Raw genomic sequence first — 23,626 nt, 5'->3', positions numbered from 1 at the left:
GAGTTGTGTTGAATATTTAAAAGTTGCAAAATTACCATGTCTCCAGGGGGGAAACGTCTGTGGAACCATGCAACAGCATATCCAGAAAGATTTCTGATGCATTTAAGAGCTTCCAATTTTGTATTAAACAGGAAAAATGGGCCATAGCAATTAATAGCAACATTCATTTTATAAAGCCATCCAGCTAATTAATTGTCATCTCTCAAATGCTACAAAGCCTATAGAGTGATGATGAATGCCACATTTAGTGATTATTCAGTAAATTGAAATTTGAGGGTTCATTTTTTTTCCTTCTTGCAGATTTTATAGAGTACTTAATAAATAGTTCCTCCTATGTCCAGAGTCATCATCTAGCGCCTCTAGCTGTCTACAACACTAGAGAGAAACCACCAGAAATAAAGCTCTGCGTACCCAAAAGAGCTATTACAAAGCCCATGCACTTTTATTCGCTGGGAAGACCTAGAATCTCACTGAGACACTTAAATTTTTAACTTACACAAAATTTCAAACTACGGAAAAGTATAGAGTAAGGTATATTGATCTCCTCTTTACCCATTGCACAGACTCAACAAGTACCAATTCATGGCCAGTCTAATTTCATCTCTACCCTGTCTACTTCCTCTCTCAACTAGATTATTTTGAAGCATATGAAGATACAAAATTTCATCTGTAAATATTTCAGTTTTCCTCTAAATGATAGGAGCTCTAAAAGCCCCATGGAAATGACTATTATCACATCTAAAATAATTAACAATAATATCTTAGTGACAGCTACTCTTCTACTCATTATGCACATAATTGTATCAAGTTTGCTTATGTGGCTTCCTTTTCTTTAACAGACTTGGAGCAGTAAATTAGTCAGGGGCGGGGTCAGGAAGAGAGGCCACATAGTCACCCACTAGCTGGATAATTGTAGGGCACTCAATTTCCTTAAGCTTTAGTTATTTCAAAAATATATATGGTTCTGGGTCAGCCCCGTGGCCGAGTGGTTAAGTTCGTGCGCTCTGCTTCAGTGGCCCAGGGTTTCGCTGGTTCGGATCCTGGGTGCAGACATGGCACCACTCATCAAAAATATATATGGTTCTTACAATGGCTAAATTAGAGATTATATAATATAAATGAAGAATCCAATATAGTGCCTTACATATATCTAAGTGTGCAATGTCAACTATTACAACTAAAATGGTTAAAATAAAAATATTATCAGCACTGTAAGAAGTAAGTTACCACTCTCTGGAAATTTTCTTAGATGACTCACCAATGACCACCTTGCTTCTAAATCAATACGGGATACTTCTTGAACTCATCGTACATAACTTCTTCTTAGCTTTTGATACTACTATTGAGCACACACTTCTTCTGGAAATAGTCTCTTCTCTTGTCTTCCATGATACCAAGAAAGCCTCTTTGGCTGCTCCTTTTTGATGTCCATTGAGGAACCTGCTCGAAACATGACTATTAAGTGTCAGAATTCTTCAAGGCTAGTCCTAATTCCATCTTTCACTTTTATTTGTCACACTACTTTCTCATTGTTTTTTTCTTTTAATCAACTTCCATGGCTAAAATCATCATTTATAAGCTAAGAACTCCCAAATTTATATTTCTGACCCAGACCTCACTTCTCAACTCTAGACTTTTGTAACCAACTCCCTAATAGTTATTTTCACCTGAATATTCCACAGCATCTCATGTACATGTCCAAAATTTAATTCCTGTCTCTGCTTTGGATATCTATTGCTATATAATGAGTTACCCCTAAACTTAATGGCTTCAAATAGAAAATTATTTTTTCTCATGATTCTGTAGGTTCTGGATGGTTGTTCTGCTGTATGTGGGGCAACTAGGTGCTAAGAAGTCTGGAAGGTCCAAAACTCACATGGCTAGCAGTTGACTTCCAGCTGGGGTGATCAGCCACAGCCCTGGCTCTCCTCCACATGAGCTACTCCATGTAGGTGCTTGGGCTTCCTTGAAGATGGCAACCGAATTCCAAGAAGGAGCATTCCAAGAGACAAAAGCAGAACACGCAATTCTCTTACAGTCCAGCCTCAGAAGCTATAGAGCATCACTTTCACTGCGTTCTGTTAGACAAGGCAGGACACAGGGCTGGCCCAGATTCAAGAAGGGGAGTACATCCTACCTCTTCACGGAAAAGGGTTAAGGTCACACTGCAAAAACACAGGAGAGGTGTGAGAGATTGTTGCAGCCATCTTTGGAAATAAAATTTACTGCATTCTCTCTAATTGTATTCTTCCTCCGGAGTTCCCCTTCTCATGAATGACATCACCATCTACCCAGATGTTCCTACCATGATCATCCTCCTTACCCTCATCCTCCAGTCTCCTCAATCACCGAATGCTGCCATTTTTACCTCTTATATTTCTTATGACTCTATCTCCTCTCCATATCCATTGTCACCACCTCGTTCAAGTCATGATCATTTCCTGTCTGGGCTCCTGAAATAGACTCTTAATGGTCACCCCAAATCTGCTTTGCCCGCATTTAATCCATTCTTCCTAGAGCAGAAAGAACTACCAGTCTTTCAATTAAAATCCATCAGCATCTTCTCACTACTGTTCAGTAAAGTTGAAATCTTTAACCTAGCCCATGGGTCCTGCGTGAACTGTCCCCTGTCCATGTTCACAGCTTTATTTTTCACCACTTTCCCCCCTATATAATCATCGTCTCACAGTGACCTTCTTTTATTCCTCATATGAATCACACTCTTTCCTATATCAGGGCCTTTCTGATGCTGTTCCCTCACCTGAAGCGCCCTTCCTCCCACTCTGGACTCAGCTAACTCCTACATCTCTTTAATGTTACAGTAAAAGCATCACTTCCCCACAGAAGCCTTTCCTAACCTCTCAGCTAAAGTTAAGTCCCTCTATTATACACTCTCAGAGTGTGGAGTGCCACTAATTTATAGTACTTGTAATATAAACAATTAAAGAGTTATTCATTAAATTACAGTCAATTCTGGTTATTCACCAGACTTATGTTCTATAAAGTCACCATGAACACTAAATGAGTCAATACTGAATATTCCTCCCAGGGAAAACACAGGATTAGGGTCCTGCGAGTCTTTGTTCATTACATTTTTGTCAACCGCTCAGTCCATAACCTTCTTTTATGTGTGTATCCATATCTGTAGGTGCACCTTACTTAATATATATTGTTGGTTCATTAACATTGAACTCACAGCCAACAGCAGTAAACTCATGTGCAGAGGAAGCTTATGTAACACACATATTTTCTCAGTCAGGCACATCACAGCCTTCTTGTGCTTAGAAACACTAGACAGCCCTTCAGCACTAAGCCATCTTAAACAGCAAACTCACCAACAAAAATACAAAAAAAATATGGCATTAAATCCACCACAATGAGGATACTTATTTAGAGTAGGAAAGCTGAAAAAAGAAGGCAGATTGTTGTCTTGTTTAACCTCAGCTGGAAACATGGCAGTGGGGCAACTCAAATTCTTTGCTGCTCTGTGCATGTCAGTGAATGACCAGGAAAGTGCTGTGCGTGCTGATTAGGAGGTCACAAGTAAATTTTAGTGAGTAGGTGAATTTGCAAATACAGAATCTGCAAATAATGAGGGATCAACTATCCCAGTTAAATGAGTGTTTTCCTTCCTAGATTTCAAGCTTCCTGAGAGTAGGAATATTGTCTGTCTTGTTCATTGTATCCCACCATGACTGACATGTAGTATGTATGCAATAAATATGTGCCCAATTAATTAATTTATATAATTTCATTTTTCCTTTTAGGATATAAAACTTAGTTCTTAACCCCAACTGCCACATAAACTATAAAGAAACAACAGGATGTGCTTGACAAGAGTAGATGAAATATATAAAGACCAAAGTGAGATGAGCTCATTCTAAAACTTAGGTAGGCCTGGATACAACACAGTAGGGACTTCTGTAACTGGGCTGATGGGGAGGAGAAGCTGGGTGTGGGGAAAATCAAGGCATGAGAGAAACTGACCAGGTGTAGAACTCACTCTTGGTGCAGCAGTTGACAATTCAAAGTGCAGATCCAAAAGGCAGAATCTCTTTAGAAATTGTGCCTGGGGCAGAGTAGTCCCCCCAGAAGGGTAAGAGGATCAATGAGCGAATAATTGGACGGGTAGATGTTTGAATGGCTAAGGAAAATAGAAAACTGAGGTGATCAAATTTAATCAGCATGATACAATGTCATAGGTCTAAGTGACACCAAATTCCTCAGGTCAAATGTGCTTGGAAGAATAGTTTGGGATACAAAATACATTCACAGGAGAGCTACAGACAGTGGTCTTGAGGTATTTGTGTATGATTTAGCTCCTGGGAGAAGGAGTTAGCATGATTTAAGCAAGGTGTCACGGCCCCAACTGAGTAAGTTGGATCTTAAACAAGTTGCAGTTCCAGCAAAAAACTGAGTGCTAATTAGGGAAGGAAATCAAGACAAAGTCACAGCCGTACATCCTAGGCCACAACATGAGGAGCATGCTAAGGCTTAGTGGACGTGTACCCTCAGGTAAAACAGATTCTACATGCAAAGCAACAAGTCTAATCTCAAAGCCCACTCTTGGCTTGGGCTAGTATACTGCCTACTCCCATGGGGACTAAGTGAGCTGAGTCTACAGCAGGACTAACAGGTCATTGCAGCTGAAAGGGACTGGTAAACAAACAGCTTGACTGATTTGAAATATTCCAGAGTATTAACTGGACAAAGGACTGAAGGAATGACTTTGAAAGATTTAGAAGATACCTTTATTTCAACCAAGATTTATTGAACACCCATTAGGTGCAAAGAACAGGGGGATGTGGGATTGAGGAAAGCTCAATACAAGATGAATGCGTCCTTCATCGAGTGTGTGAAACTTTAGAATGCAAGAAATAGCCAATTATGTTAATTTCCTAAGTGATTCCCAAAGACTACAAAGGCCGATGATTTTCTAATTAGCATCCACAGGACTACTGCACATAAAATCGTTTTAAGGTATACAAATGGTCCTGGAGTGTAGAAAATGAAGGGAAAAAAATACTTTGGAGAAGGGCTCAATCAAAACAAAAGAAACTTTCAGATTCTCAAATGTTCCATGGGATTCCATTTGCATGCATATGTACAATGTAATCTACACGTCTATATCTTGATTACACAGGTAAGCATACATAATTGGAGAGTTTGCCACCATAAGCACTGACAGGCACCTGAACAGTCCCAAAGAGAGACAACTGAACAATGCATGCTAAAGAGCTAAGTCTGATTTTTCTCACTCTTACTCAGTCTGGAAGTCTCACCTCACACATGCTGATTTTGCTCCTCAAAATAACACTTTGAAGAGAAAACCGAGATCACAGAAAAGCCTCGTGGATTATGTTCAAGATAATCAGCTGAATTCCTTAAGAAGTCCTTCTGCTTTTTTACTAAAATGATACTATTCACTTGGTGTCTTTTGATCTTTAAAGACAGGTCATGGTTTTGAAAATAAACCTGAAGAACAGTGTTTCAAGACAAGGGAAAAGATGGGGAACCGTGGGTTGCATTTGGGTGTTCAGTCTAATGCAAAATCTAAGCAAGACAGATGACCCCCGATTTGCAGTCCTGTGGGTCCATCTCCCAGCATACGTGCATGTAGCACAGATGCTCTGGCTCACGCATGTGCACAAATGCACACACACATAGAGTCTTGTGCTCCTCATCCAGTCTGATTCTAGGCTGTTACCTGATTCTGTCTCTTTGGATGCTACGAGAATTGGCAAATGATCTCTTTGTACGATTTCTTTCTGTCCCTGTTGTGGTAACCATCTGGAAAATCTCCAGGAAGAGTCATTAAGCTCCTTCTCCCCACCCTTCTCATCTTAAGACATTTAGCTTCCTCTCCTGACAAGATCTTTCCTGTTGTATTTCCATAGCTATCCCCCAAACTCATTTCTCCAGCTACTAATATTCAGTGTAAATCTAAAATGTCTGCCAGGACAACAAACATTGCTAGGAATGTAAGATTCTAGCCAAGGCCCTACAGATTTCAAATACTTAGAGAGGTATGGGCAGAAGCCTCCCAATGGTAGATGGAGCAGATGCTTCGAGGCCCTCCATATCCTCTATCCTCACCGTGTCAGTGCATGCTGCCTGACTCCCAATTGCCAACATTGAGGGCATTCTCTGAGCTCTTGAGCACTGTTTGCCATCCAAGTGGCAGAGCAGAAGTACCAAGGAATTAATGGACCCTTGGAGCAGTCCTCAACCAATGATTGACAGGAGTTGGTGTACAAATACCCAGCTCCTTGGTCCGTTGGGTAGCAGAACACTGGGGTGTGTATTCTACCCTGGGCTTTTAGAATTTCCTCAGCAGGATTAAACTCCAGTGGCCCATAGTAAATCTAGCTTGATGAATATCATTTTCTTTATTGGCTACCTTCCCTTCACTTCCTCAGTCCCTACTGGTATTCTCTTTACCTCCCAGATAAACCATTCACATCGAATCCTATCTCAGGGTTTGCTTCTGAGGAACCCAAAGTAAGAGAGTAGGTAACATCAGTAACATTGGGTGGTAGCAAGTACAAAATTTGGTTCTTTCAAATCTGTTCTAACAGAGCAGGCACATAGAAGGTTCAATGTAGGGTGCTCAACAACAATGATGCTCCAAAGATCCAAGTGAGAATGCCTATGGGGAGTGGGGTTCCATCAGAGTACATTAAAGAGCATTAGAAGAAAGGATGGTGAAGGCAATTCCCAGGTTGCTGAAAATGAGAAAGTTGAGTGGAAATCTTGTAAAATACCGTAAAATTAAATGATCCACTCCTCAGAGCACTTCAAAAGCAAAGTTTTCAGAAAGAACAAACCTGGCGTTCAAGATTGGAAAGAACAGGGAGATCTAATGTCCATGCTAATTAGTATTTTTCATAGGTGATAATACAAAGGAAAAATTAAGGCATAGGTTTGCTGAACTATAAACCAACGTCGATTAACTCCCAGATACTTTTGCTCACCTCTAATAATACTACTGTCTTATTAAAAGGGCCACAACTATTCTGTTGCTTGTAATTAGGTTCAGAGTTTGTGTCACAATTATAATGGATTATTGATTGTCTCTTAAAGAACTTCATAGCTCCTCAGGGTTAGAATCCATTAATGAATGCTGGAGCTGATAAAGTTGAGTTTAATTACATACTATATGTCTTGTTAGACATTAAACTTGCATTTATTTTGTTATTATTATTTATTTATTTATTTTGCTCAATTGAAATTTTATTTTAAGCCTTCCCAAAATAAATGTCTGCTTTTTGGCATTTCATTCTTCAGAAGCCGTGGGCACCAATGGAAATTTAATTTGGAAAAAAGTTAGCACATTCTTCTTTATGACTTACTATTTTATGCAGTAGGAAAGCTGTATTTGTGCCTGACCAGGTATTTTGCAAGGAGATATGTAATCTGATCAGATATTCTCCATCATGAGGGGCCTTCTTCCTTGTTCCCCAGCTCATGGCTACAGCCCCACGCCCCAGCACTGCTCTGCCCAAGAGGACGTTATAGATCATCCACTCCTTAGAAGAGGCAGACGGTGGCCCGGCTGGCCTCAGGCTCACGAGCTTGGACAGAAATGGAGAAGCAATCTTTTACTCCAGGTTACTAATCGCAATCTTTTCCAGGTAAGGAGCTGCCTGTTGGAAGAACATTCTCAATGCCTCTTTCAAAAGGTCACTGGGCTTGATGTGAAGCTCCAAGTAGCATATGAAACACGTTTGCGAAGAAAAATACCACTGCGCCTTATTACTCATGACATTATGCTGGTAAGGGAAAGAGCAGTCTCTATGGGGAGCTCCCCTCTCCCTACTTTTCAAAACCCTGATGAAGTCTCTTCCTCCATTAAGGGTCCTGTACTACACAAAAATTTCTCTTCCCCTGAACTAAAGACTCTTATTTTCTTTCTAGTATTCAACTGGAAATGAACAATGCATTATGACAGCTCCTGAATGTCAAGTTTCTTGGGGACATGAAGGGACAAATTGTACTTCTAAGCTTCCCACTGGGGCTGATTGCATTATTCTTGCTCAGGAGTTTGCACCTTCTTTGGAAGCCTAGGGAGGCATGGACCACATAAAATCCTCTTTTTTTGGAGCAAGGTGTCAAATAAAAATGGCAAGTAATAGGATATATTGGAATTAATGAGGAAGCCATTTTGGTGTAAACCTAATTAGGCCTGACCTTGTCTTTCCAAAAGGGCCTGACCAAGGCCATTGAACATGCATTGTATATCTGCTTTAGAGATTCCCTATGGCAAGAGCAAAAGGCCCTTGAGATAAAGGTGCAACTTCCCTCCCCCTCCTAACATTGGCGTCTCCTTAAGGATTAAGCATCTTTCCTTAGGCTAGAAACTGATTGCTGCGCTCACCTGTGACCGCCCAGCTCAATAGACAATAGACTTGCCTCCTGCTACGTCCACGAAGATAGCAGACCCACTACCTGCTGTGTCCATCAAGCGCTGTGCAGACAGGGTGATCTTGTGACTATTGTGGGAGGGACATTTCAATCATATGTGAAACACCCTCCTTGAGGGTATATAACCGCCCTATGTACCCCCACTTCTTTGGAGTGCTCTGTTCCTTTGTGGAAAGACTCTCCCGGGTTATAATCCTCAGATTTCAGCTCAGAATAAACTCACCCAAATTTTCATTTACAGATTGGTTATGGATTGTTTTCATCGACAAAGGCAGGGGATGAGGTGGGAAGAGAATATCAACAGAGAAATGTGTTTAACCCATGGGGGAATCTGTGAGATACTCCGCAATCTCTGAGAGCTTCACCAGTGAAATCCTAATGGCTGATTTTCCACTGCTTCGGAAAGCAACTCTCCTTGTAGAATATTTCCCAGGCCAAAGACGAAAAGAAAGGGACTGGGGAAATCTAATCAAATTTTGACTACAAAAGAAAGCTGTAGCTTAATCAATGGAATTAGCATATCTGAAGAAAGAACACATCAATAGAAATGGGGGATGGTCTGGATGGAATACAAAAAGGGAAAGATTTGGGCAGTATTCATCCAGACCTGAGGAGAGGCAGTGCCCTCCACCATTCTGTTCTTACAGTCATTTTAAGGTCAGGAGGGACACCCTTTAAGACCATCAGCCTTTCTTAAGCACGGTAAGGCAAAGGGATGTCACGTGTCTCAAATTTTTCAGAAAGAAAATAAATGTGTGTAACTGTCAGGAACATGAGAAAGGGTCAGAAATATATAAAATCATCTATGTAAATTGTGACCCCTCAGTCAGTATTCTATCTGAAGTTCAATTATCGACAAATTGTTATCAATATAGAAAACAAGCAAACGAACAAACCTTATCATTACAGAAGCAGCAGCCTGACAATGCAGTGCTGCTGATGAAGCGTGCGGACAGACCTCCCCCACCATAGCTAAACGTTAGGACCAACCGCATGTTCTCCTAGGATTTTGATTCCAGGATGAAAAGCAATTTAGGGGATGTAACTTAACTTCCCACAGTCAGTGTGCTTCCAGGTGTAGCATATTTAAGGTGGCTCCTCCCCTTAACCAAGTCTTCTTTGGACTTCATGACATATAACCTCCTCCACGATGCCTTCCCATGTCCAGTCATTATAGTAGCCTCTGCACTTTCCTTGTAACACTCAGTGCATATACAATCACAGGCTTATAGTCTTGTCTCCACCACACTGTAAGCTCCATGAGGCCAGGGTCTTTTTACAAGATGATCAACAGTCCTGGTTTGCCAGGGCTGGGCAGGTAGAAACGGGGGTTGCTGGATGCAGGAATTTAGTGCTAAAACTGGGAAAGTCACAGAAACTAAAACAGGACAACAATTGGATCATTCTATTGTACATTGCTATGTGGGAGACACCTACAGTGTCTACAAAATATGTTCAAAACTTGTATAAGGAAAAAAATGTGGAAAAAAAGCACAATACACAATTATTTGCACGCTATAACTCTGAAATACATAATCCCAGATTGAAAGGGAGCATAAAAGTAGTTACTTTGGTTCCATGATAGGGTCATGGTTCCATTTTATTGGGAGATTTTTACTTTAAAAATTATTTTTATAGGGGCCGGCTCAATGGTGTAGTGGTTAAGTTTGCATGCTCTGCTTTGGTGGCCCAGGGTTTGCAGGTTCAGATCCCAGGCACAGACCTACCCACCACTCATCAAGCAATGCTGTGGTGGTGTCCCACATACAAAGTAGAGGAAGATTGACACAGATGTTAACTCAGCAACAATCTTCCTCACACACACACACAAATTATTTTTGTAATTTTAAGTTGGTGTAATGCTTATTCTTTTGAACTCCAAATCATGTCCTACTTTCCCTTCTAGAAAGAAATAATTTTTCTGCTCTAAATTCTTTCACGTTGTTGCCCATGGCATTCATTTATCATATACCATTTCAGTGACTTTTAGTTTTTCCCCCTATTCCCTTGTGTCCTGTTTGTCTAGAATAGACTCTATGCTCCTGGAAGACAGGCATTATGTTTCCTAGTGCTTGAGGGCCTCCTCCAGGGCCTTATAATCTCTCTGCCAAATTTCCCCCACCCGGCTCCTTCCAGCCCTGCCTGGGGAACCCTGCCCTCTACAATCCAGAAAGCTGCAAATCGCAGCTGATCCTGTCATCCTGTAAAACTCATACCCTCTCTGGAGTACAGAGAAGTTCTTGTGGAAATGCCTGGGCCATTTCTTCTCCATAATCCCCCCTTTAAAAGTCTTTATTGGCCCCAGGACAGCCACTGGGAGCAGAGTCTCTGTAAATCAGTCAGCCAGAGATATGCGGTGTGGAGGGTGAACACCAGCCCCGCTGCAGTTCGCGTATGCTTCTGTTCTGCCCAGAAGCAAGAAACAGTTTGTTTTTCTACGCGGAGAAGGGGAGAAGCAGGATGCAGCCAGGAGAGACAGCAGCAGGTGTTTTTAGAGGCGAGATGAAGTCTGGTTGAAGAAATAGACTGCAGGTCTAAGTTGATGCCAGTTGTAAGACTTTTGGGGGTTATTTTGAGGAAGATTAGCCCTGAGCTAACATCTGGTGCCAATCCTCCTCTTTTTGCTGAGGAAGACTGGCCCTGAGCTAACATTTGTGCCCACCTTCCTCTACTTTATATGTGGGTCACCTGCCACAGCATGGCTTGCCAATCCATGCATAGGTCCGTGCACGGGACCCAAACCAGCGAACCCCAGGCCGCCGAAGCGGAACATGGGAACTTAACCACTACAGAACCGGGCTGGTCCTAGTTGTAAGATTTTGACTAACAAAGTTCCAAAGGTTAACCCGAGGTTTCAAAAGATAGAACCAAAGTTTCAGGGACCTTTGAAAACCTCTGTTTTCATGATTACATGTAAAATTTAAAGAGAAGAGATGTTGGCCACAAAAGAAGGTCGCTTATCCCTGCTACATCAACGTGTCTCTTCCACCCGTAGGTAGAGCTCTGGAAGTAGGGCTGACAGATTTAAATGAGAAAGGAAGATAAATTTCCCTCTAAAAATGTGCATCCTTCAAATCACAAGGAAGGGGGCCCAAGGCAGAGGAGCTGCAGCCCTTGAACCCGAGGCCAGGGAGAAATGGGAGGGTGATATGGACAGGGATCTCTGACAGTTCTGCATTTGTGCCTGTTCTAAGGAGAAGAGGGGAAAAACCCTCTCCTGAGCAGTCAACCCAGCACTAAATTCATGTCCATTTATTGGGAATAAATGAAGGAGCAAGAAAATCCTACTCAAAACGCTTTGTAGGAGGCCCTTCTGCCCTTAAACATAGGACCATACTATACATTTTAACTTTTCTTTCCTTCGTTTCTTCTCTTTTCCTCCCTTCATTCCTAAGTGAGCCCTCCTTGCTTTGAGTGGATACTCAAGCAGGAACAAAAAGCCCATTTGTCACGCTGGAGGCTAACGCAGCAGGTCCAATGGAGTTCTGGCCTGGGCCGCGCAGCCCCCATCATTTGTTCCAACACGTAACCACTTTATGCTGACAGTCTGTGCAATTCTTCCACTTCTAATCTATGTGACCCCCGCACTGCATCTTCACAACATTCTGTAATTAATACCTTTAAACAAATTTTTCTTCACTACCCTGCCTTTGTAATTTCCCAAAAAGCTTCTGGCTTATTCCTCAATTTTAGCTGAATTAATACATTCTGCACCTAAGTCATATGCAGAGGACAGGAAAAATTACTGATAGCATACTCAAGAATAAGAGAGAACAGAGAGGGAACCCTATAGCATTATGTTGCTGGATACAATTCATAATATCACAGCACAGATACACCGTTAAAAAACACCCAAAACTCAAATGATTTATAAAACTGCATTCCCAGCACAATTTGGCTCTTTCCCCTAATTTTTTTTTTCTATGAGGTTGGAGAAATAGATTGAAGCCAGTTGACTAGGGGATTTAGCTGTTAGCTAAAATTTCGTGGGGGTGGATTTTGCTTTATTTGCACAGAGTAGAAGTATTTTTCTTTTATATTTCAATTTTACCCATTATGGCAAATATAAAGAGGGATGCATTCTGTATGGTACTATAATGGTGGATACATGTCATCATAAATTTGTCTAAAACCTTAGAATGTACAACACCAAGAGTGACCCTAAGGTAAACTAGGGACTCTGGGTGAGTAGGATGTGTCAGTGCAGGTTCATCCACTGTAAGCAGCGTCCCACTGTGCTGCTGGATGCTGACGGTAGGGGAGGCCGTGCGTCTGCAGGGGCAGGAGGGAGACAGGAAATCTCTTGTACTTTCTGCTCAATTCTGCTGCGAACCTAAATCTCTTTTGAAAAATAAGGTCTACTAAAGTAAAAATGGGGGGGGAAGGCGGAGGATGCAGCAGTGAGAGTGAGTCCTTTCTGGAACGTTCTGTGCACTCTCTGGAACGCCCTCTGCTTCATTAGCCCTATCCACACCCTCCCTGTCACTTAATACTCAACCCAAGTTCCACCACCTTCAGGGAGCTTCCTCACCCTTCCTGCTTGCAAGGCTCTGGCTTGCTCCCCTTCGTGGATTCATTGTACTCATGGTCCCAATGCTCAGGAGCAGGGTCTCTGATGTGTGAGACAAAGAGAAGCCCGAGAAAAAACACCCCTGACTAAGAATCTCTCGGGGAGACCTGGGTTCTAGTTCATCTCTCACACTAACGAGGTTAAGACTTTGAGTAAGTCATCAGCCACTAACTGGTTCCTTCACCTGGCAAAGGAAAACATCAGATTAGTTCAAAGTTTGCCAAGATGTTAAAGTTATTCCTCAAGAAACATTGGTTTTATACTGTTCTTTTTAAAGCAGTACCTTCTCAGAACTTTTATGTTAAAATGAATAAGTAGTCTCCGTGAGCAGTTTATAGCATGCAGAATTTCCTCAACTTATTAGGCCATGAAGCATCTTACAGGATTGAGATCCGATGGAAAACTCTCCAGAAAATATTGAACTCTATTTCCAGGGTGTCTCATAGTCCTAATAGAGGGAGCAGCTACTTTTGTGTTATCATTTAATTCATGCCATTTTTTTTCCTATAAACCATGCAACAATGTATTTTATTACGTATGGTTTTTTTAAATTATTTCCTCAGTCTCTCCATACATGGTCAAAAAATTAGCATACTGTTTAGCACATTGGAACTTGCAAAGCTGATTATTGCCTAGAGAAGGAGAAATTATCCCTAAGCGGATTCATCTGCTGACTTCTAGGAACACGGGGATGAAAGTGACAGCCAGCCTGTCCCTTACTGGAACCTTCCTTCACCGCCATTCCACAACCCTTCTTCAGGCCCAGAGCAGCAGCACATTTCCTACCAACAATCATTAAATGTCCAAGAAGACTTTTATCATCACCTCTGCTACAGAAATCCGAGAAACCTGTTTCTTAGATGTCACCACAAAATGTGTTGGTGCTTGAAGGAAAATATCATGGAAAGCAAGATGTCAGTCATCCTCAAAAATGACTTTTGGCCGAGATTTCCTTGCAGGTATTCTTCCTGAAGATCGTGTTGTTATCTGGTTGGGTGGCCTGAGCCTTGCCATCTCATCTGCCATCAGAGACACCATTCCATGTGGTAGTTCAGGGAGAAGCCTCGTGTCTTATTTTATAATTTTTTCCATGTAGTTGTTTCTTGCCTTTCCAAGTGGATCATGAGCCATCTAAGGTCCAGATTCCTATTATACGTGTCTTTGTGTTTTCATAAATAGGAAAATAGGAGTGCAGTAAATACTTATTGAAACTGCTCTTGTTTCTTGTTTCTAGGTGTCAGTATTATTGCTATTATCCACCCACCCCTGTCTCCAAATGACGGATCCACCTCTCACCTTCATCTGTCTAAATCCAACACATTATGTAATATCCACTCCAAACGGCACCTTCTTTTCTAAGTCTTCTCCAGTCCTCCAAACTAAACAAGCAAAGCCAAGACTGCACCTTCACTATGACATCTGCTGGATCTCATTTCCTTTGTCAATATCTCTACGTTTTTCTTCTTTCCTCCTTGGAGATAGAGATAGTGTCTTACCCATCTGCATTCTCACGTGCTCCTCCATCAGCGTCTGTTGAAATGAATTGAGCGCATGAGTCTTTAGCAGCTTCTGATGCAGGACAAACCACCCCAAAACTTTAGTGCTTGACACAACCCCCATTTCTTTAGCTCATGATTTTTGGCTCAGCAATTTGGGCAAGGGTCAGCTGGGGAGGTTCTTCTAGGGTCTGCCTGGCTCATTGTGCACCTGCAGCCAGCGGCTGGTCTGGCAGGCAACTGTGTTTCTAGGGTTTGCAGGTGGTTGGCTGGGGTGATGCAGGCAACGAGGCCACATGTCTTTCATTTTCCAAAAAGCTAACGAGGGCTTATTCATATGACAGCTGTCAGGGTTCTGAGACAACAAATGGGAGCACGCCAGGCCCCTTGAGGCCCAGCCTTGGAACTGGCATAACATCATTTCTACCACAATCTATTGTCCAAAGAAAGTCACAAGCCAGCCCAGATTCAAGGAGTGGGGAAAAGAGCTCTCTACCTCAATGGGAGAAGCTGCAAAGTCACTTTACCAAAGCTGTGCATAAAGGGCGGGGTGGGGAGTTATGGCCTCTCTGCTGTCCACCACAGATTCTCCTTTCTCAAGTCTGTTGAAAACACTTGCTTGCTTGCTTAGTCACCACCCCTGGTGTTCTCCTCTTTCGTGGGACATTGAGTCACACACGTTCACCAAAGATGGAGTTACTGCGAAAATTATCACCATGCATGGAAAATTGAGGACACGTGAAATGGGAACAGTCATTAGTCCTCTAGAATCCAGAGTCTAGATGAACACATCCTTGAAGTGTCTAATTCACCCCCTTTGTTTTGCTCAATCGCAGATGACTTAGTATTGGGGAATCATAAACTATTAAAACCAGGAATAAACTTTAAGGTCATCTAGTCCAGGGGTTGCAAACTGAAATGCCCCCAGGGACCAAATAGGCAAAGTTTAAGCCAAGACGGATTGGGAGAGACTGTGAAAGACCAGTAGGCAACTGTTTCAACCGAAGGCATTAAAATTCTTGCTTTAAAAAAAAAGAAAGAAAAAACTGCTCAGAATAAATAAAAGACACATGCAGACTGAATTCAGACCCCAGGCCTCCATGTCATCATATCTGATACTAGACCAACTCTCACTTTACAGGTGAGAAAGCCAAGGACCAGAGAGATTAAGACATTTTCCCAAGGTGGCCCAGCTGGTCAGCTGCAGAAATGAGATTGCACTCTAGGCGAGTCTCCCGCGACTTAGTATTGGCATTAATGCTACCGAGTATAATTTTGAAAGTTTTCTTCCTGATGGGAAAGCTAGATTCAATCTTTTCACAAAATAGTTGCCTCATGGGTTTTGTCAGAATAGAAAAAGCTCTCCTGGAAAACAGCTGTCTCGTGGGAGTGACTGCCTGGGTCAGGTTTATGAAAGGGACAACAATTTGATTTGTGGCACTCACTCGTGGGAGCCCGCTTGCACCTGCTGCTTCCTCATTGTCGGCAGGAGGCAGAGGGATGCTGAGGTGAAGCAAACAGAGGCTGCTACGCTGACAGAAGCCACCAGCCTGGGCATGGGCTGTGCGTGCAGACAGCCCAGAAGATATACCCGACTTGGCCTTATGGCCCAACAGAAGATGCCACCTGGCAGAAGTGGAAATGGCAGTGCAGGACAGGAAAGGAGAGAAATCCAATAAGACTTGGGTAACTTGTGGCTAGAAATTGATATTTTACCTGTCTGTCCCTTGATTCTGCTGGTCTATTTTTCATTTTAAAAATGTTCTGGTTTTCTCATCCTTGGCTCTGATGGGGATGGGGCTGCTACTTTCAGGGAAGAGAAGGAGACGAAGCCAGTGTGGGAAGAGGGAGGAAGGGTTTGGAAATCAGAGGAAAATATTTCAGCAGATAATCACACCCCACGTGCTTTAATCAGCCCTAGCTGCTGTAACAAAGTTCCACAGACTGCACGGCTTATGAACCACAGAACTCTCTTTCTCGCACTTCTGGAGGCTAGAAGTCCAAGTTCAGGGTGCCGGTGTGGTCGGGCGCTGGTGAGAGCCGTCTTCTGGGCTGCAGGTCGTCTTCTTGCTATGTCCTCACAGAGAGGAAGGGCGAGGGAGCACTCTTGGCGTCTTTCGTAAGGGCACCCATTCCATTCACGAGAGTTCCACTCCGATGACCTCCCGGATACCCTCCCAAACCCTCACGCTGGGGAGTAGGTTTCAATATACGAATTTTGAGGGGACGCAAATGTTAGCATATAGCACCAAGTACACGCAGGAGTGCAGACCACAGTTTGGCTTGCGGCCTGGCTCCACGAGGAATCGGTGGCCTTGCTGTGACCCGTCAGGGAGTCCCCTCCAGGCATCTGCCCGTGACAGTCACAGCAGCGATGCCCTTGGTCTAAGCCTCCGTGTCCCCTCAAAGCTGTCATCTCTGCTCTTGTCCACGAAGTTTTCTCAAGAGACATTTGGTGAAGAAACTGGTAGATGAGATAAGAAATTGGTTGATTCCAAATTCTTTTCTAGAACAAAAAAAAACATGAACAGAGACAAAAAGGGTTTTACCGAAACACACGGAGGTGGTCATTAAAAGATTGAACACCGCATGTGTAAAAGTCAAAAAGACATAGGAACAGCAAACAAACCATATAGAAGTGGGTTTTAAAAGCCAAACTTAAATTATAACCAGACAGGCAGTCACCTCTTTATAGCCCAGACCAGCACAATCAGGCTGCTGGACAGAACTGCCAAGCCTGTAACTTCTAAAGAGCTTTACAATCTTTTTTCCAGAATGGATGAAAGTGTTTGCTTGAGAAGTCTGTGGTCTATCTGAGCCAATAGAGGAAGAAAGATTAAAAAGGCAAACGATTTCAGGACAGGTATTGCCCCTGGGTATTTTCAGAAATATATACACCCAGGTTGTGTCAGTTCTAATTTCTGTCCTTTGGTTGAGCAGCATCTGTCTACTTCCAGGCTGCTTTTAAAATGTGACATTTTGGTGCACATCAAATGAAAAGCGGGAATACGCTACATAGGTGGTCAGGGGGCCTAAATTCTGTTCTCGATCTGCTAAGAGTTGGACCTGTGACCTCCCCCATCTCAGGTTTCCTCATCTATAAAAAGAGAGAGTTGAGCAAAAATTTATGAAATTTCTTTTAGCTTGATAGTTTGATTTTCATTGATTTTGACAGTGTTTATTCATTTTCTCATTCATTTATTCATTTTTTCATTCATTCAGTGGATTTTATTGAGCCCTACTCCATGTGCAGCATCGTACTGGTCACTAAGTCTGAAGGAGTGAGTAACAAAAACAGATCCTGTCCACATGGAGCTGCCATTCCAGACAGTGAGACAGATGATAAGCAACCAAACAAGGAGGCCAGATAATTTCAGATTGTTTGAAGGATAGTCACCGGGATAAGGGAAAGAAGCCAGGTGATATGTTAGAGAGTAATTGAGATTGAGATGACTTGGGGAGACCTGGAGCAACGGGAGGTCAAAAGTCTTGGGGACAGCTCCCAGCCATGCTGTAAATTAGGTGTGTGACGTTAGCCAGGACTCTTTCCCTCTGTATGCCTGTATTCATTTCCTATCGCTACCGGTACAAATTGCCATAAATTTAGCAACTTAAAATAACACAAATATATTACTTACATTCCTGTAGGTCAGAAATCCAACATGGGTCCCACTGGGCTAAAATCAAGGTAATAGGGAGGGCTGTGTTTCTTTCTGGAAACTCTGGGGGAGAATTCATTTCTTTGCTTATTTTAGGTTGTTGGCAAGATTGAGCTCCTTGCTGTTGTGGACCAATGTACCTATTGTTTTGCTGCCTGTGAGGAGAGGGCCACTTCCAGCTCCTACAGGCCTTACATCCTTCTGCTGGAGGTTCCCTTCTTCCATCTTCAAAGCCAGCAACTGCTAGTAGAGGCCTCACATTGCATCTCTCTGATCTACTCTTCTGCCTTTCTCTTGATTTATAAGGACTCTGTGATTAGATTGATCCCACCAGGATAATCTCCCCATCTCAGGGTCCTTAACTTTAATGACATCTGCAAAGTCCCTTTTGTCATGTAAGGTAACATCTTCACAGGTTCTTAGGATTAAGATGTATGTACCTTTGAGGGACCATTATTTTGCCTACCACAATGCCCCAGCTTCCTTTTTGGTAAATGAAGGCACTGAACTAAAGTTCTTTCAAATCCAAAATGTCATGACTCCATTTGCTCCCATGGTTTGTCAAAACCAGAAGTCATGCTTCTTTTCCATAACAACTCATGAAAAAGTTTGCTAAAAGTGAAGTCAAAATCTTTTGTTTGATAATTATTCTTTCTTGAATCAAATTATTGCCACAGCTAACTAGAAGTACTAAATTGAAAGAACTATTGTTTAATTGCATGTATGGGAATGTCTTAAACTTTTTTTTACCAAATAAACCATTCTAGGCAAAGGTCCAAAAGAAAAAAAAATCTTTTGTTTGAAGAGGATGCTCATTTCATCTAGGACCAATGATAGACATAAGTTATGGTGTTGTAGCTGTATAACCACCAGCGAATCACAAAGATGGAACAGGGAGCTTGCTCAGGGTTGATCTTTGAAACTAGTTGTTGAGGCTGCCGTCTGTTACATGGCTGCTTATGACCCTCCTGAATGTACTAACATGGAATCACTTCTGTTAGAGCCACATTTTGCTATCAACCAAGCAAGTCAACATGATGGACTGTTCAAAGATGTAGCTTCAAGGGAAATATGTGTAAAGCTTCCTCCAATATTCCCCTGAGCATGTATTCCTGGTGTGGTGACCTGATCCCATGTCCATTTCCTGAAATGTGAGGCCATCATAGAGAAGCATATGCACACACACCTGGAAGAATGGAATTCCTACTTGGTCAAGCCATGGTTGGTTGCTTTGCAACTTTGTTCTTAGATATTCTAAGAGTTCCAACTCTGCTGGAAAGAAATGGATATTTTCTACCATTGTCTTTTTGTCTTTGTAAACTGAGAGAAAATCAGACTGGTTTGGGTGGCAATAACAGGAACTCTGGTAGGGAGGCTGGCAACCAGGATGGATAGGAAAGAGTCTACATATTTATCTGGACCTTAAGTGGGCTTTCCCCAAAGCAATAGTGGGTCCTGATAAATCAGGCTATAATCTCAATGGCTTTCCTTAGCATTCACAATCTGCTTTGGTAGGAACTGGCTGGGATTAGAACAACAGCATAGAGGTAGGCTGGTCAACTGGTCTATTCAGGGATTGAAACCTGGAGCTCAGGTCCCAAAATATCATTTGAATACAAGTCCCTTGAGAGACATAGTCATTTCTAGAAGCTACCAGGCAAGTTCAACAATTTCAAAAGTTCTTATTTTGCAGATTATTAGAAGAGTGTAGAGTTTTGGGATAGAAGATCCTGCATTAAGACCTTTAATAAAATTACTGTGTGACCATAAGCAAGTCACTCATCTTCTCAATTTCTTCATCTATGAAGCGAATAATATCTACATTATACCACCATTATAAAGTTCAAATACAACAAAGTAAGTACAACCACTTTGCAAGAGATAAACAACTTACAAACATTAGTTGCTAATGTTATTATGCTTTACAGTTCTTGGAGCAAGGGTAAACTGAGGGTGTTCCTTAATTTTGGTTAGCTGTCACTGTTTGTAATTGTATACACCTTCCATTGTTGGATTAATGGCAGCCTCCTGCCCTCAACATCCTGCCAGCTCCTTGAGAGCTAGAACTGAGTCTCTTGATCACCACTGTCTTTTTAGTCTCTTGCCCATGCCTGGCACTGAGTAGGTAATCAAATATCCAAGAATGAGTTAAAGAGAGAGTGAGCGTGAGACGACAGAGAGAGAGGACAATGGAAGGCAGGAAGAAAGGAAAGGAGGAAAGGTGGGATTTTTGGAGAAGCGGATGGTGTAGTGCAAATGTTATCCCCTACATTGTAGCCCAGTGCTACCTGTAACCTAATACTATACTTGCCAAGAGAGAGTTTAAAATTAATAATAATGAAAACAGCAACTAGTAATTATCACATAATAATTATTGTGTACCATGTACTATTAATTTTCATAGTTAATTCTTAAAACTGTTCTATGAGGTGGTACTGTTATTATCTCCAATTTACAGGTGAGGAAACTGAGGTTCAGCATGGTTAAGTACCTTGCCCAAAGTCACACCGTAAATGGTAGAAATAGATGAAAGTCATACTCAGACAACCTAATTTCAGAGCCTATACCATGCTATTCCATGCTAAATTTTATTTTAATTTTTAGTTGAAAAAGTACTTGGAAAAACCTGCAGTGAAGATAAATTACTGAAGGCAGAATATGTCATAGGAAAGTAAAAGGAGGCCTATGAATGCCCCCTCATAAAAGGTACATCTTACAAAAGGTAACAGGGAGAAGTGCAGCCTAAATCAATGGATAGATGATATTGTAATATGCTACCAGGCTGCTTTCATGTAAAATCTATAAATAAATTATTTTTCCAAATATTCAATTAAAAAGTAGGCATTATTTAAAGACGTGGCCAGGTAAAATGACAAATGGCATACCATTTCAATTTCTCTCAGGCATGCAAGGTTTAGCTGAATAAACATAAAAGAAATCAATCTAGGTGGTGCAAATGCAAAGGAAAAAAGACCCCAAGATCTATGTCAGCAATAATAAAAGGCATCTACTGTTCTAAACAGTCAGCTCATTGTAAATGGATACCCACACCAGACAGAGAAATGCATGATGGGAAAGCCAAGAACCTCTTCCAGTTAGTTCTAAGCTGTCAACATTCAATTAAGGGCACACTTTCTGGAAAAACAGTTCCTAAAGATTGCAAGATAAACTGAATAGAGAAACCCTAATAAAGATACACTCTGCCTTTGTCCTTCTGTCTGCAGTTAACGGGAACTCCAGATCTCAGCATGGTTTTCAAATATTAATTATCCTCCGAAAATTCCAGGAAATGATAATCATGTTGTGATGTTATGGACCACAACTCCATGGAAAATTGTCAGCACAAACCTCATAAGTAAAACTTGACTGAGAGATATTTTGGAAAAAATCAGGGGTCACTCCAAAATTAATTGCATTGTTTCCTAACCTTAGCAATCTTAGTTTAGGACACATAGCAAAACAAAGAATTAGATATTATTGGAATCTTGAAGATCATCTAGTCTAGAGGTGAAACACTAGCAACCCAAGGGCCAGATCTGGTCCAGAGACAGATTTGTTTGGACTAGTATTTTTTAAAAAATTTAAAACTCATTGCTAACATTTAAAAATTGGAAAGCTCTAAAAGTTGAAAAAATTGGATTTCTTTTGAACACTAGGTCCTTATTCCTGAATGGGAGCAATCTGCTGGATTGAGAAAGGGTGATCCCTTCCAGACAGGGAAACTCTCTAGATTGGTACAGTCTCTACCAGCCCCATTATCTTGCCCTCATTCTACTTCACTCATTTATATTGTCAGTCTGGTCTCTGTGGTCTAAACTTTTCATTTTACAAATATAACTTACCGAGTCTACATGGTTTGGTCAAGACAATAGAAATAGGTACAGTGTTAGTTACAGTGGCTCTAGGACCCCAAGACTTCTGGAGTTTGAGCTGAGAATGTTCACAGCAGCTTCATGGGCTCTTCGGAATCTAACAAAGACCTATAAACACCTAGAGTATTGAATCCTCTGTTCTCTTATGACTCTTACTACTTGTTATCTTACGTTAGAGTTATTTCTATATGCTTGATTTGTCCTATATTCATTTGTTCACTTAGTAGTTATTGAACAGTGACTGTATGTAAAACATTATGATGGATCATTGGTATGCAGCGATGGACACAATTTTGCATTCTGGTGGGGAAGACAGACACATAGTGAAGACTACCTTGCAAGCCTTTAAATGTAAGGACCAATTCGATTTGCTTTTGAGCTAATACCCAACATGATAGTATAAACATGTAACTGTCCAATAAAATATAGAATGAATGAAAGAATTTGTTTTTCACAACCCTAAGAAGGTTATGAAACCCTAAGAAGGAAGCATAGCACAGATTATCTCCATTGGCCAACAAGTAAATCATGACACTGAGATTAAGTGACTTGACTATAGCTTGTAAGTGGCAGAGAGAGATACTGTCCATCCTTCCCTAATTAAAATAAACATCTCTCTGTAAAGAGGTTTACCAGCAAGTCACAACTGAGCGTAGCAGTACCCTACGAAAAACACCACTCCTCTCAGTATATTTCACTCTTACTCTATCACATGGATTCTAGTTCTAGATCAATTGCTAATTAGCTGTGTGATTTTGGATACATCACTTAACTTACTGATTCTCAATTTCTTCATTTACAAAATAATGTATCAGGTTGGACAAGACGAAGCCCAGTGCTCTTCATTTGAGTAAAATTCTATAATCTTTGGGATACGAAGAAAAAACTTTCTCCGTTTACTGAAGTAATACTATGGATTTACTCATTTCTTGTTGGATTTATGCTCTTAATAATGATCTCCCTGGAGCTTACTGTGTGCTGGCAGCTTAAACAAACTATAACTAATGTGGCTTCATAATTGGACCATGATAAATTTTGACAGACACTCAAGGCTGATTCATTTTTAATGGAATAATGATGGTCCAGTGTTGATCCTCACTTCATAGGAGCATTATTGGAATAAAAATAGCAGTATCACATTACATTATTTTAATTATCTTGGTTACGCTTTGACTTACAACAAAAATGAAAAACCTTAAATTATCAAGTTCTTTTTTAATTAGCTTAGTATACATAAAGATCACTTCTTTTCATTTTGGAGCTCTTCAGTGGGTAACTTTGAAATGTCGCCAGTTTATTATAATGGTATCTGTATTAAATTGCTCTAGAAGTACATGAAACCAGGGTCCTACTTTACTTTAAATCTACTTAATATTAATATTTTACATGGAAATTAAAGAGTTATATAGGCCCCGGAAATCTTAGAATCATTATATTTTATTATGCACAGTGAAATGTTGATAGATGGGAAAGTAGCTGAAGGTCAATATCTTGGAACAAATCTCACATGTTCATATCCCACCCTAGTGTCTCATATATAGTTTTCTTCTTGGTGCTTCATGGGAGTGGCCTATGTAATCCTTAGAGCAAAGGAGCTGATGAAAT

This window comes from Equus caballus, chromosome 16 (genome assembly GCF_041296265.1).
Source record: "Equus caballus isolate H_3958 breed thoroughbred chromosome 16, TB-T2T, whole genome shotgun sequence".
Lineage (NCBI taxonomy): Eukaryota > Metazoa > Chordata > Mammalia > Perissodactyla > Equidae > Equus > Equus caballus.
The sequence above is the reverse complement of the archived record's forward strand: the minus strand, read 5'-3'. Positions refer to the sequence as shown.